Raw genomic sequence first — 15673 nt, 5'->3', positions numbered from 1 at the left:
TTTACAAAGGTTTTTGTAACACCTCACTGAGTTCTGGTGATAAAGTCATCTCTCCTTAGAACAGGAGACCTGAAGTAAAGAGCCATAAGAAATGTTATCCTAAGTAAAAAGCTTCATTGTAAACTGGTTATTAAAATTCTCCTTCACAGTAGGAAGAAAAGCCTGATATGATTTATGACTTACCTATTATCCTACAAGCCTTATTTCCCCGAAAAGAGCCATCAACATCCCCGAAGTGGTCTTTAAATAGCTACAAGAGGCCAATATCATTAGATAAGCTTTATTGCCTTTCCCAAGAGTAATATTATCAAGTCACACTAGTGAGACTAGTGCCAGTGTCCTGTGGTCATTTCTATCTGTGTTCTGCATGCCAAGCCAAGAGCATTCCCTTCGCAGACAAACCATTAGTCTCAGCAAATCGCAGACAATGTTGGGGCAACGAGGTGGTGGAGGAGAGGCAGAGCAGACTAAATGAGGGCACAAGAGTGACATCAAACATCTGATGTGTTTGTTTTCCATTGCAGAGAGGAATCCTTACACAAAGAGGTAGGACAGCTTATCTAGGCTAAAAATAAAAAGGAACATGTCGGAACAGATGCAGATGATTGTCGGCCTTTTTTCCCCCACATAAATAGAGCTAAGAAACTTATAGAAACTTAGTTGGAAAACAACCATTTTCATTTAGGGAAAAAAAAGTCAAATATAAAAAGTGTACCATAACCTCGTTGCACGATTGCTCACATCCTAATGCTCATTGTTATTTGAAGCATCTTTTCACACCACATTTCAAAAGTTCCTCACATTATTCAGATTTAATTTAAGCAATAAAGAAAAGTGAAATTCAATCTAAAGGTGATTCAGCACAGTATTGGTTGAACATGTTGAACACTTGTGCAATTGGGTTATTGCACTTTATTTATTTATTTTTTCTCCCAACCAGATTTGTTTGGATTGAATTGTCTTCAGCCCATTTTTGTGGCCTTTGATATCCACTCTAACTTCCAAGCTCCGGCGTTGCATAATATCCAGATCTTTCACCACACCTGCCATTGTGTCATGATGCAAAAGAAATACAGACGAATGTGTTGCTTCATTCCAGTTAGACTATTCATAACACAGACGGAGAAAACATTTGTTCGACATTATCACAATTATTTCGAATTGTGCCAGTCTTCTTTTTTTGCTCTAGATCTTGTTCTCACTCTTGGCTCCTTCGGCGTCTCAAATCTGACAGTAAAAGAAGATTTATGAAACTTACGTCAAGGCTGCAATGCATGTCAGTCTGGGCAGTCTTTGCCAAATGACAAGTCTGAGAATAGAGGTCCGACTCCAGGATTACGTTCACATCCATGCATGCGCAAGCATACTCGATGGCCAACACAGAACTCAGCCAAACAAGCGGATTATAACATTAAGTTTGTTCACTACTAGAAAACAAGAAGTGCAACACAGCGACAGGAAATAGAGTAAGTCAAAATGGCTCATGTATGGATAAAAACATTACTTAGTGAGTCTTTTTTGCAGCAGATGTTAATCTAAGCTGAGCCTTATTCCCCATGATTCATCATCATTACCAGCTCCATCTGGTGCTCATCCCCCTGACCGCCTCTTTCCTCCTTCCTGCCTCTGATGCAGGTATTTGTCAGCAGGAATCAGCCTCCTCTAGGTGGTCGGAGCGTCAGCCAAGCGATCTGTTTTGCACACACAGACACATGTATACACCTGCAGGCTAAGACAGAAGGACCTCACCTATCACTTGTCTGGTCAAAGCTTCAGAATGTTAAAAGTGTTTCTGCTCTGTCACTCACTGGTCACGACCAGATAGCACACAAATACATAAGTCTGTGCGTGCATGTGTGGAGTTGGGTTAGTTTACCCCTCGGGGCCAACACAACCTTTGTCTTCCTGATGTCTTTTTTTTTGTGGGGTAAAGTTGACAGGGGTGTAGGTCAGGGGTCATAGAGTTTAGGTATATCTGCAGAGAGCCTTCAGCTGCGGCATAAATGACCATCTCTGATCCGGTGCCCGTTGACACCTTCTAAACACCCGCAGCTTGCACTCTGGCTGGCCGGCGGTGAGGTGCAGTGATTTAGAAGAGCACCTGCTTGGCCGGGTTTAGATCTGGCACGCAATGAGTCAACCTTTCTCGTAATGCTGGAGCTAGAAGTGAGTTTCTGTCAAACAGAAAGGATCCAAGAAGATTAAATGGCAATGAGAAATGGCAAAGCAAGCGCTGCATGGATAGGCTGAAAATATGGATGTGCTTTTTGTTCCCAGCAGCACATTTTGTCCAATTCTCTCCACCGCAGCGTTGTATTCTAATGCTGCTGCTGTTTTGTCTCACAAGATAACTGTAAACACTTAACTTCAGACTTTTCATAAATTGTTGCATAGTTTCCTCAAGCAACCTCTTAATTATGGTAGATAACAGGTGGGCTGTATGACAGTGAACTGAACAGGTTACTGTAAGTTAGGCCTTTCTTTCTGACTCTACAAGTATGTCTTTTATTTAGACCAAAAACAAAATCCTACAGTAGGCCAGTGATTACTTCAGGGTCTCAGGACTCTTTTGGAAGCTTGCTGTCTGAGTTCAGAGAGTTCAGTGTATCTGTGTGGATGACCAGGGGTGTCCTAATTAAATGCGCACCACATATTACATTTTTATTTTTGAAATTTACAGAAAGTTGTGATAATCTTCTTTGGTTGTTGTCATGTATTTTCATCAAAAATAATTACATTTAATATCCCAGATATGTTAGAAAAACAAACGTGTCCTAGAGGTTTCCCAGCTGTATGATGGCGCTTGATTGTAAAGCATAAAGAATTAGCTGAAAGCCTTGTAAGAAAAATAAAGTCATGCATCCTGATGATAAAGAATTGCAATCATCCACTAGAGAAACCGAATGCACGGGCTAGTTTTGTTTTTGTTTTTTTTTTTCAGCATCACCTAGCATAAGATATTTGCTGCATAAACAAACATGCTCGTTTGCGGCGCAGATTTTCTGCTGCATGGGGTGTGGAGCTGTTTTGAGGCAAGGGCTTTATATGCATGTGATGGTACTAGAGTGTTTATCTAACTCCCTGTGTGGGAATTTACAGACACACCTCACGAAGGCACAAACAACGGTGACCTAGAAAAATAGTCGAAATTCCAGCAACATACCAGAGAATCTAGGGGTTTGCGCTGACAATGCAGACGCGAGGCAGAGGTGTGGGAAACAGAGGAGATAGAGGGTCGGGGTCAGCTTGTGTAGGCCTCACAGACGCAGATACCAGTGAGTGATACCAGCTGACACGTTCTGATGCTGACACTACCAGCGATACCGCGGCTACCTGAGTGACACTGATAGATAGCGCAGAGCCATCCCAGACTGCAAGCTAGAAGTGATTCTTATGAATTTTTAGAAAGCAATTCGGATGTCTTTAAATGTTCTTCAGACTTCTGCTGAAGTCTGAAGGGGGGGAAAAAATTACATTTGTTTTAAAATCACATCAATTTAAAGTCCTGCGTGTGGTAAATAAGTAAAAAGCTTCTTCTGTAATGTCTACCTGCACCCAGACATAATTCACAATTGTGTATTTGTTGTTGCTTCAAGTAGACTAAATGGTGTTTATCGCATCACCGGAGCCAGTATACCACTCTCAGTCTCCGAGACTCCTCACCTTTGAAAACACAAACCCTCCAAAGATACACACAGGCTCACTTGTACGATAGATCTCGAACTCGTCCCACAAACAAACACACTCCATGTGGAATGCGGGAGGCTGTTTTGTTTGTGTTTCGAGGTGCAGCTTTCTCTGGTTTTTATTGCTACAGAGTATATATTTGGCATCGTAAACCTCGGGATGGTCCTTATGTCTTAATATGTTTTCACATACAGCCAGGAGTAGTAATTGCTTCTTTTGACTAGGCTTTGTGTTGTAACAGGCAGCAAGGCTGTACATCATGAGTAAGGACACAGTACAGTAGCCTGAGTCACTCGGTAAACAGTGGTAAACACAGCGAGCGCTCGGAATGATATGGCTGAATCCAGCGTGGAAAACATTTACACCAAGCTGCCACTGGAACAATATCATTTCAGTTTTACAATAAAGTACTGCGCTAACTAAAACAACAGAAGGGAACTCATCTGTCCCTCTGTGTGTTCAGAGAGACGTGTTTATGCTCCAGCCTCTCGCTGTCTTTAGAAAAGATAATTCAATCATTGATAGTAGTGCTTTTGTAAAAGTTTAGTTGTGTTCTAAGAGGTTCTAAGACCCAAATGTGGAGCCCAGATCTCATGGATTCAGAGTATTTGCAAAAGTAAGTCAACAACTAGCTAAATTCTGTGCAATTTATTGGAATTGTATGTGATACACCAGAACAAAATGGTGTATAAGTGTGAAGTGGAAGAAAAATGATAAATGGAAAGTCGGAAATTTGTTGTCTCCCTTCGAGTTCAGCCCCTTTACTCTGGTACCCCTAAATAAGTACAGCACTACAATTCATCTTAAGCAGCCATATAATTTGTAAACACATGTATAATTTAATCATGTATATAGAACTGTTCTGTGAAGGCCTCAGAGATTTCTTTGAGAATGTTACTGAACAAGAAACATCAGCAACTCTAAGGAACACATGTTAACACAAGATCTGTCAGTCGCGCACTTCACAAATACGTCCTTTACACGCAAGTATAATTTGCTACATCTCTACATAGGCTGTGTTCGATTGTCCTTCTTGAAAAGAACTGAATCCAGAACCCAGAAATGATGCTAATTCTTTTGACTGCATGGTATTTTTTTCAAACTGTGACTGAAAGCACACACTGTAGATACTACAGAAAATACTGTAAACGGAAACCAACTTAAAATCACAAGAATAAAATGATAAAGTTAGAAAAATCATCTTTCGTAGTAATAATGCAAGGGCTAATTCTTTAAACTGCATAGAAAAGATGGCACAACCACGTAAGTGACAGAAGTGCAGAACAAACACCAGAGAGAAGAGCTTTGTGGAAAAGGGAAGCAAATGAATTGCAGCGGTGTCCCAATGTCTGAATGAACTGTGCTGTTTCAATTACACTGCATTAAACTGAGCAGTGGAGACACGCATTGTTTTGGCAATAACATTTTGCATCCAAGTTTCTTTCAGTTACTACAGCCAACTTCTGACACTGTTTTCATCCCCCTCAGAAGGGAGATTTGCTCCTCTTGTGCAGAGAATGTGGAGGAGGGAGAAACGTAGATGTGCTTGCCAGATTGCACATATATGGCGCGGAAGTACTATAAATCACTCATGCGATATGTTTTGGTTGGTTTTAAAGCGCTGTTTGTGCAATGTTTATGCTGATTCAAAGATCTCCCCATTCAAATACAGATACTTCAAAGTTAAAGGAATATCTCAGACTACTTAAAGCGAGGTTCTGTCAGTATCTAAGGTGACGTACAGAAGATAATTGTATCTTCAATTTATATAAAACACAGACGTCTATCTAGAGGGGTGAGCATGATTGGTTTCTGCATATTTTTGGGGTGGAATTTGATTTCCCAGATCGTTCTTATCTTCTAGGCTGCAGATCAGCATTCCGTTTTTGTAGATATCGTTCTCTGATTCCGGACTGCGGCTTCCACCTGATCTCTGCCCACTCCAACAATGGAGCCAAAATGTGATTAAAAATGGTAAACTCAGACAAATACAGTATTTATTCAGGTTGGTACACATCAATAACCACAGAGTGCACAGAGTGCAAAACTAAAAAGGGTGGAAATATATGAGATGACTGAGATCAAACTCTGAGGATATTAATGAATTCTACTTTAAAGTTCAATTATTAGCTTAGAGTCCAACAAAAAGGTCCTAATTCCCTACAAGGGCTATTCTTATTCTTTGATATGATGTAAAGCACTTTGAAATGCCTTGCTGCTGAAATGTGCTATACAAATCAAATTTGATTGATTGATTGATTCTTACAATAGATTTAAGCCACTTTATGTCTGACTTGGTCCTGGTTCATGCATCGGAAATTCCAGGGGAGGAACACTAACTCCAAAATCCTACCCTGGCTCCCAAAAATGTTCCTTCAGAGGAAACCCACCTAGAGAGAGAGTGGAGGAGAAAGGTAGACCATGACCACATGTTAATCAAGGTAAACCAAATATTGATCAAATAAAATAAAGGCCCCAACACTTACATAAATGATCAACAAAGGCAGCAAAAGAATTGAAACATATGGCAAATGATGTAACACAAGAGGGATCAGGGCATGGGCAGATGTGGTAAATCAATAGGAGAGACTCCAGTGAGGAATGGCTGAAAACAGGGACCTAAATACAGAAATGGGTGACTACTAAGACAGGGTGACTCTGATTAATTGAAAGTGAAATATATTTGTGGGCACCAGGAGGCTGTTTGAACACCAGGAGAAATTACATGTTTAATGTAAATCAAAACAGCATTCCAGGAAATTATCGTAATGCCAGTTGTGAAGCATTTAGGTTGAGGCCTTACAGTTTGGTAATGCTTTGTTGCAGCTCACCTCCATTTAACGGTATATTCTACCGTGTATCAGTGAGTACCTGAGAAAAATATGAGACCATAAAAACTAAAAATAAAAAAACATTAAAAGTGATGGAGAATTGACCCTGCAACACAACAGCCCAAAACATGAAAGTACTGTAAATCCACCATTACTGTGTAAAAACTAAAAAATGTTGGATAAAATCCCAGATTTGATTTGAACTCACTGAGATGTTGTGGGGTGACCTGAGTGGGCTGAACGTGCAGGAAACCCCTCAGACATCTGAAAGTTGATAACGACGTGTGACAAACTTTCTTTCTCTAATGTCAAAGACAGTCCAAGTGGGGTTCGACTAGATTTTAGTGTACTCTAATGTGGTGGTCAGCCAGGCTTTCATTTCATCTTGTTTCACGTAATTTCCTTCCCCAGAGATTAAAACAACAAGATTAGACGTGGAAATGTTTAATTACTTGACTGCTTGCCCTAATTTTGCTCACAAATGATATGTAGCATGTAAACAGGACTATTGCGTGTTTCATGTTGAGGTAAAATGCGAGTGCTTAAGATGATCTTGTTCTCTCTGGGCTCTTTCACTGTTCTGAAGTGACGCTCCCATTTTTACTATTGGCTCAGAGCGCCACATCTGTCAAGTGTTTGAAATGGGATAGTTTGGACAAGAATAAACATCAGTCTAATGTGTTTATCAGACACCAAAGCACACACCAACAGCTGTTTACCCAACAGAGAACCCAATCACATACAACAACAACAGCCAGAGGAACATCCAATCTGATGGAGCCATACATTGAAAGGGAAGGTGATTTTGAAGGTGTTTTTTTTTATTATTATTGTTTCGTGTGTGTGCATGTGCGGGCGTGGAGGCGTGTGGGTGTGTGTGTGTGCTGGGCGGTTCTGGCAGTATAAGCTGCTGTAGAATGCTTTCCAATTCTTTAATTTAGACTAAAAAGAGTGATGAAGTGAAAGGCACACTTGAAAGATTTCACATTTAGATATTAATTTTTTTAATTAACTCAATTCCTCAGTATCAGACGTCTAACAAAGCTGCATGGAGCCTTTGCGCTTCACACAAGAAAGACATCATGTGACCTTCCTTCACAACCTCCATCCACCTCATTTTTCTTTGCTATCTAGTCCTGCTGCTACTTAAGGGAGGTAATATCGACAGTAGTTCACCAAAGAGAAGAAACAGAGAACAGTCACAAGCGGTTTTGAAAAAGAAGCGCTTTCCAGCTCAAGCAGACGGAAAACGTGAGTCTTTGTCCTCACACAAACTCGCCGAGGAGCTTCAGGAACGTGCCCTGCCAGATTTTATAAGTTACAGCTGTTACACTTAGCATAAACTCTTTGGTTTCATCATTCTCAGTTTCAGCATTCTGTGCGTCCTGCCAAAAATGCAAATAAGCACCATAGGCGAGACAAACATACACCTTTACCATCTGCATCCTGGTCGCCATCTTTCTCCCTTCATCTCTCCTCTGTACATCCATCACACATACATCAGTATTTATGCATGTGTTGCTCTAGAGTCACTGTTTCTCTTTTTCTTTGTGTGTTTTTTTATTTCTTTACACTTAGACTTGTGTGTACTGTTTGTATTTTGTTAAGTGTTTCTGTTGTCATTTCACCTATTTGTTTTTTTTTATATGCTTGCAGGTGCAGATTTGATTGTTCCTTACCCAACCTTTTGGTGGACAAAATTATGTAGTCTAATGTGTTAGATTGCATACTGACCGTGTAACAATTTGTTTGTTTGAGAACTGATAATTAAGTTTAAAAAGCATGTGAATAGTTGTGTGTCTTTGATGGACTGGTGACCAGTTCCATGTGAACCTGGCCTGCTGCTCACTGACTGCAGGACAAATGCACCAATGCAAGCTCCTCCTATCAACTCTGCACCGGACAAAATGGTTACAGAAGATTATTTAGTAGATGTAGGTTAGTTTGATCCTAAACAAAAAAAAAAAAAACAAGACGTCACTATTGAAACAAGACGCGTCAAGGTTGTGAACTGCAGTAAATAATATGCAGGCACAACCTGCCTGCATAATAAATAGTAAATAATGCATAGTAAATAATATAGTGAATATGCGGCATGCATTATTTCTGTATGTTTTTATCTTGTTTTTGACTAAAAACAACAGTTACTTTTTACCTGATAGACTTGATCTGTTTGTTGTGGTGACGACATTAAACAAAATGCTGTTTGACTCTGAGGGATTGTTAACTAAGTCATTTCCAGCAGCAATCGCTGCAGCTGTCTGTAATTTCTTATTGCTAACACTACAAACACCTCAAAATATCCTGATATGCCACCCCGTACAAGATGCCGCTCTGGGTGGTTGCCCAAGTCCCCCATATCAGAAACTGCCACTGCATGGACTGATGTTAAGACACAGGACTTGGAGTTGTGCACCATTGGAACACGTATCCGTGTTTTCCCTGCTTGATTATTTCTACTCGACTTCGGTGTGAGAAAGGTGAGTTGAGTTTGACCACTTCCCTAGTGTCTGGATTCAGCCACGAGTGAGATGTGAGAGGCTTCTGGCTCGTGATTGGACGAGACAAGTCCACTTCAGCAAACTCAATGGGACACTTCAGTACACGCGAGCTGTCTGGTGGCCTATCTTGGCTGAAAGATAACGCAACAAAATTGCGTTTGATGCAGATGCACTAATCTACGTCAGTCGTCTCCACGCTAAGTACGACCATTTAGACCTGAGATACTGTATTCAACAACAGGAGATCATTTCAGTGCATATGTGTATGTGCAGTGGCTGCACTAGCAGCGACAGAGATGGATGAGGTGTCTGAGAGGGACAGATGGCCTTATAACCGGCCTCCACTCACTCATTGACTGAGATAAAGAGCAGCATTCACTCGCACACCTCCACCCCGACACACACACACTCACACCTACACTATCAAAGATCGTCTTACGAGTTTTGCTAAAGAAACGTGAATGAATAGGCTGGAGTTAAAATTCACACGTGTGTTGACATTTTCAAGCAAAAAAGGGAAAACAAAATAGATGGCAATTATTGTATTCAAATTGCAAAAGTAAAACATTACCTCTCCCCGATATTTTAGCCACAATGGACTTTCACAAGAGAATTGCACTCAGTTATGGTGAGCTTTTGCTCCCAGGTCTCTATGTTTCCGGATGACCTCAGTGACCCGGGCAGCCTGTCTATTAGAGAGTCGGGGCTATTAGACCATCAGAAAGTGGGAGCATCCCCTCTCGCTATGGTGATAAGATCAAGGCATTCCGACAGCCAAAGCGGTCATTACCCTGTGCTTTAGTCCGTAATGCGCCTCCATTTAAACACCCCGTTTCCATGGTGCTGCAGCTGTGGCCATTTAAGCTATTTATTGGTCCCTGTGGATCACTAACGCACATGCACAAAAACACACAAATGCATGGATGTGTTATTAAATTAATATGTACATATGTACAGTGCCATTAAAGCGACACAAGCGCCGCTTGCGGGCATTCGTGTGGGGTCTGAGGTTGTGCCTGAGTCCCATTAGATACAGTAAGAAAATCTTAATGAGTTAGCCAGTGGACAGAGTTTAGCTTTAACCTCAGATGTGGTCAAACACATTGACAGAAAGACAGAAACACACAAATAGATCCACACACAGTGTAAACAAACACCTCCACTTGTTCGGAGGATTTTCTGTCAAACAAACCCAGCCCAAGGAGTTTTGAAGTCACACTTAGCCAGGAAGACTTACTCTGTCTTCTTAGGTTCTATAAAATTACATTTGTGCTCATTTCACTTTACTTTTAACCTTCACGTCTTCGGTTTATTAGGTTTTATGACCTACGCTGTGAGTGGGATTTTATTTGATCCTACTTATTCCTCGTTTTTGATGTACAGTAACTTCTGTTTGTTTAATAAGTGTGATGTAAATAAATTTGACATCAACACTGGTATTAAAGCAATTCCTAACACATTTGTCCTTGAACATAAAGCATGTAATTTATCATTGACATATAATTTATTGATATTTCTTCACTTTAAATGTGGTAGTGGTTTAGAGCTATGTCAGCAGTGTTCAATCCATTATTTTATTGTTTTGGAGATTAGACTCACTATGATGATAAAATTGTAATCTCTCTACTGAGCAGATGCCTGAAAGTTTTAGGTCTGTTGGGTCTTAAAGAGGAGCCATAAAAAGGTATAAAACCAGAGTGTCCAAACTTATGTATGCATCCTAATTGTTGCAGCTTTTTCTATGTAGTTAACATTTTTCCCCCGTGCATGCTTGTTTTCAATTGATTTGCACAATATATGGGTTTCACTAAAGGTGAAACAAAGTTTGAAATCAATTATTCTAAACTAGTGTCTTAAATCACGAGACAACTTGACATTTGAAAGGAGTGAGTACATTTTTAATATTCACTTCAAATAGCATATCTTAACTATTTGCTTTAAAAACTAATGCTAAGCTTAAATGTTTCAAATGTTGGCATTTTAATGTCTATTTTTCATTATTTCTGGACTAAACATAGGACAAAATGTTATCGAGACAATATCAAACCAATGAGGTAGAGTTCAGAAACTTCAACTTCCTCTGTGAGGTTAGTTACCTTTCAAGTAAAATTTGTTTTCTGTGTTGTACGAACAAACTAATTTGAGCCAAAGTATCCATGACGTTATAAAATATGTTATAAAAGTATTTTTAAATTGACTTAACTTTGAATAGAATACGCCTATGATGTTGTAAAAACACTTATATGACATTTTTGTCATACGGCATAACTGTTGTTTAGGAGAACAATCAAGATCTTATGATCTCTGAAAAACTGGTATAATTGATAACTAGAGATTCCAATCTTTCTGTTGTCACAGCACAAAGCAAGAAACTTAATCTAACAAAGAAGAGTCTCATCACAATGTGAGCATAGACATGGGAATTGCCTCACAAATCAACAACAGGTTGCTTATTTTACAGTTTGTTGAACTTGTTTTATTTATAAGAGGAGGGGGACGATCGAGGTTAGAAAACAAGCAAGCTTCTTCTGCGCATGCTGAGGAAAAATGAGTCTGTGTCTCCCTCTAGTGGAGAAATAGAAAACAAACACAAGTCAAACTGCAGCTTTTAATTGCTGAGGAAACCTTGTGCCGAAGATGTTTTCTGAAACATTCCAGACACAATGAAAATTTTAGCTCCTTATTTAGCTTCTCAAAATGTATAGACTTAATAGACTAACATGAATGAAAGTAATATATATGACAGCGTATTAGGGCCATTGAAAGTAGAAAAAAAGAGTACATTTCTGTCAAGAAACTTTTATTAATTTTGGGATTAATCTCAGAAATTTTCTAGAAAAAAACATAGAAATTTCTGAGCTTCAAAAGTCAAAAATATGCAAGAAAAACTCTGACATTTTGAGATCAATCCCTAATATCTGCGTTTTCTGGTGGAAATTTACTCATTTTTTCTGTCGTAAAATAATAATAATAAAAAGCTGTTTGATTTGTGGACAATGTTGAAAGATTCTTTGTGGGAATACATTTACCTAAAGGTATAACTCCAAAATTCCCATATTATATATTATATATAAAGCAAAAGTAAAATAAGTGCAGAAAACAAAGATGGACATATATTTTTTTTATTTAGAAATAGTTTAATCTCCATTCAGTGACATATTAGAATATGTAAAAATCTCCCCTTTTTAAGCTGTATTGACTGGTTTCTATAGTGATATTTTACTTTCCTTACCCAGCAGATATTTGACTTGCTCTTATTAAAATAAAGCAAAGGGTGATTAATTTGCTCTCTATTGTAACCATCAGGGCCAAGATGGGGTTTTTCAACAGTTTTTTTTTTGTTGTTTTTTTTCGAATAACCCAAAGGCGTGTTGTGTTCAGGAGCTGATTGTGTCTAAATCACATCAGAGTTCCTGGCAATAACCCAACAATACTCCAAATTTTATTATTATAACATATAGATGTACAGTCAGGGTATTTTTCAGCATTATGCAATTATTGTCTTTTTGTAAAAGTAGTTAATGAGTACAAAAATGGGTTATTTGCCTTGGCTGTTATTACACAGCATTAAATAAATGTGAAATCAGTGCAGTATTCACTAAATCTATTTCTGCATAAACTGTTGGACTAATTTGGTTTTCCGTCTTATGCCCATTTTTATCCTTATCACTATTTACTGGACTTAGAAGAGACTAACCAATTTTTTTTTTCTTACAAGAGAGATATACACTTTACATAAAAAAAAAAAAAATCATATTTTACCCCAACTTGAGAAATACATTTTTTGAAAACAAAACCTTTTGGTCACTGGGCAGCACTCCAGACGTTTTTCTTACTGGCCCAGCTGAGGTTCTCCTGACTCATCCCTGACTCATGAGCTGAAGTCCATGTCTTTGTGTTGGTTGTTCAAGCAATAACTCCTGATTAAAGCTAAGCTAGGTAAATCTCCAAACTCTTTAATTGGCTTTGCTTCACATTTCTTTCAATGTTCTCGTGATCTCTGCTGCTTGTGCACGTTTTTCCACTACAGGTTTTCCTTCCAGTCAACTTTCCCGTGATCTTTCCAACCAGTCAAACTTGCTCCTTGTGGAGACTGTCGATGGCTGTACTAAATGACGTGAAAAGCAATCAGCTGCTTTTCACGTGATCATGTGAAATCATATATTCTATTTTTAATTTGCGTTATGTAAAGTTAAAATATTCAGAGAAACTGAATTTTTAAAACTGTCAGGATCTGTGTTTTTCTGTGTTTATTTAGAGTTTTCTGTGTCCTTAAGTCTCTTCGTTGTCCTGTTCTCCCCTTGATTGTTCCCAGGTGTGTCTCGTTTCTGTGATTACCCTCCCATGTATTTAACTCCACCTGTGTTCCTTGTTCCTCGTCGGGTCCTTGTCGTTACTTGCCGCCCTTGGCGTTTGTCGTTCCGTTCCTGTGTGCCCTGTCTATTTTTCCGTCCCTCGTTTACCGGTTGCTACCGGCGTCGAGCCCTGGCTTCTGCTCGGCCGTGCTGCCCGGCTTTGGGACTGTTTTGGTATGTTTATTCTTCATTAAAATCATCCTTATTCATCCAACCTGGGTCTACAGCGTTTGCCTCACCTCTCTCAACACACCGTATCATGACAGAAGGACCCGACCAGAAAGTACGGTGAGGCGCGCTTTTTTTTTTTACCATCATGGACCCAGCAGGTTTAATGAGAACCATCGAGGACTATGTAGCGGTCGTGGCAAGCCCGTATTCAGCCCGTCAGCGCCTGAATATAGCCACGCGCATGGTCCTCCTGCTGGACGAGTGGATCCCGCGACTTCCGCATCTGGGGCTGGCGGAGTTGCAACAGGAGGCAGAGTGGCAACGCCTGACAGCCATCGCCGTGTTGAAAGGTAACCCTCTGCCTCCCAAGCCGGACTATCTCTCCGCCAGCCCAGCTACAGCATCTCCGGGACCAGCAGTTCCAGCCGGCGCACGCCAGGCCGAATCAGCCGGCGTTCCAGCCGGCGCACGCCAGGCCGAATCAGCCGGCGTTCCAGCCGGCGCACCCGAGGCCGAATCGGCCGGCGTTCCAGCCGGCGCACCCGAGGCCGAATCGGCCGGCGTTCCAGCCGGCGCACCCGAGGCCGAATCGGCCGGCGTTCCAGCCGGCGCACCCGAGGCCGAATCGGCCGGCGTTCCAGCCGGCGCACCCGAGGCCGAATCGGCCGGCGTTCCAGCCGGCGCTCCCGAGACCGAGACCCCCAGTGTTCCTCCCGAGACCCTGACTCCCGAGACCGAGACCCCCAGTGTTCCACCTGAGACCGAGACCCCCAGTGTTCCACCTGAGACCGAGACCCCCAGTGTTCCACCTGAGACTCCCTGCGTTCCGACCGAGACCTCCTACGTTCCCCACGAGACCGAGACCTCCTGCGTTCCCCACGAGACCGAGACCTCCTGCGTTCCTTCCGAGACTCCCTGCGTTCCTTCCGAGACTCTCTGCGTTCCGACTCAGACTCTCTGCGTTCCGACTCTGACTCTCTGCGTTCCGACTCTGACTCTCTGCGTTCCGACTCTGACTCCCTGCGTTCCGACTCTGACTCCCTGCGTTGCTCCAGAGACCCCCAGCGTTCCTACCGAGACTCAGACCCCCAGTGTTCCACCCGAGACTCAGACCCCCAGTGTTCCACCCCAGACTCAGACCCCCAGTGTTCCACCCGAGACTCAGACCCCCAGTGTTCCACCCGGGACCCCGACTCTCTGTGCTCCACCAGAGACTCTGCCTCCCGGAACTCCTCATCGCCGCCTCCGGCGCCGCGGACGGCCGCCGGACCGCCTCTGTGGTTCCTGCCTCCGGCGCCGCGGACGGCCGCCGGGCCGCCTCTGTGGTTCCTGCCTCCGGCGCCGCGGACGGCCGCCGGGCCGCCTCTGTGGTTCCTGCCTCCGGCGCCGCGGACGGCCGCCGGACCGCCTCTGTGGTTCCTGCCTCCGGCGCCGCGGACGGCCGCCGGACCACCTCCGTGGTTCCTGCCTCCGGCGCCGCGGACGGCCGCCGGGCCGCCTCTGTGGTTCCTGCCTCCGGCGCCGCGGACGGCCGCCGGACCGCCTCTGTGGTTCCTGCCTCCGGCGCCGCGGACGGCCGCCGGACCACCTCCGTGGTTCCCGCCTCCTTTGCCTCCGCCCACCCTGTGGGCAGTTTTTTGTTGTTTTTGGACTCTTGGCCCTTCCTGTGTTTCCGCCCACGATGGTGGGTTGTTTTTTGTTTTTTCTGGACTCTGGCCCCCCGTCCGGCGCCCCTCCGCCCACCCTTGTTGTGTTTTTGTTTTGTGGGCGTCTGGTAGCCGCCCTTGAGGGGGGGGTACTGTCAGGATCTGTGTTTTTCTGTGTTTATTTAGAGTTTTCTGTGTCCTTAAGTCTCTTCGTTGTCCTGTTCTCCCCTTGATTGTTCCCAGGTGTGTCTCGTTTCTGTGATTACCCTCCCATGTATTTAACTCCACCTGTGTTCCTTGTTCCTCGTCGGGTCCTTGTCGTTACTTGCCGCCCTTGGCGTTTGTCGTTCCGTTCCTGTGTGCCCTGTCTATTTTTCCGTCCCTCGTTTACCGGTTGCTACCGGCGTCGAGCCCTGGCTTCTGCTCGGCCGTGCTGCCCGGCTTTGGGACTGTTTTGGTATGTTTATTCTTCATTAAAATCA

The sequence above is a fragment of the Xiphophorus hellerii genome, chromosome 1 (genome assembly GCF_003331165.1).
Source record: "Xiphophorus hellerii strain 12219 chromosome 1, Xiphophorus_hellerii-4.1, whole genome shotgun sequence".
NCBI lineage: Eukaryota > Metazoa > Chordata > Actinopteri > Cyprinodontiformes > Poeciliidae > Xiphophorus > Xiphophorus hellerii.
Note: the sequence above shows the minus strand (reverse complement) of the source record.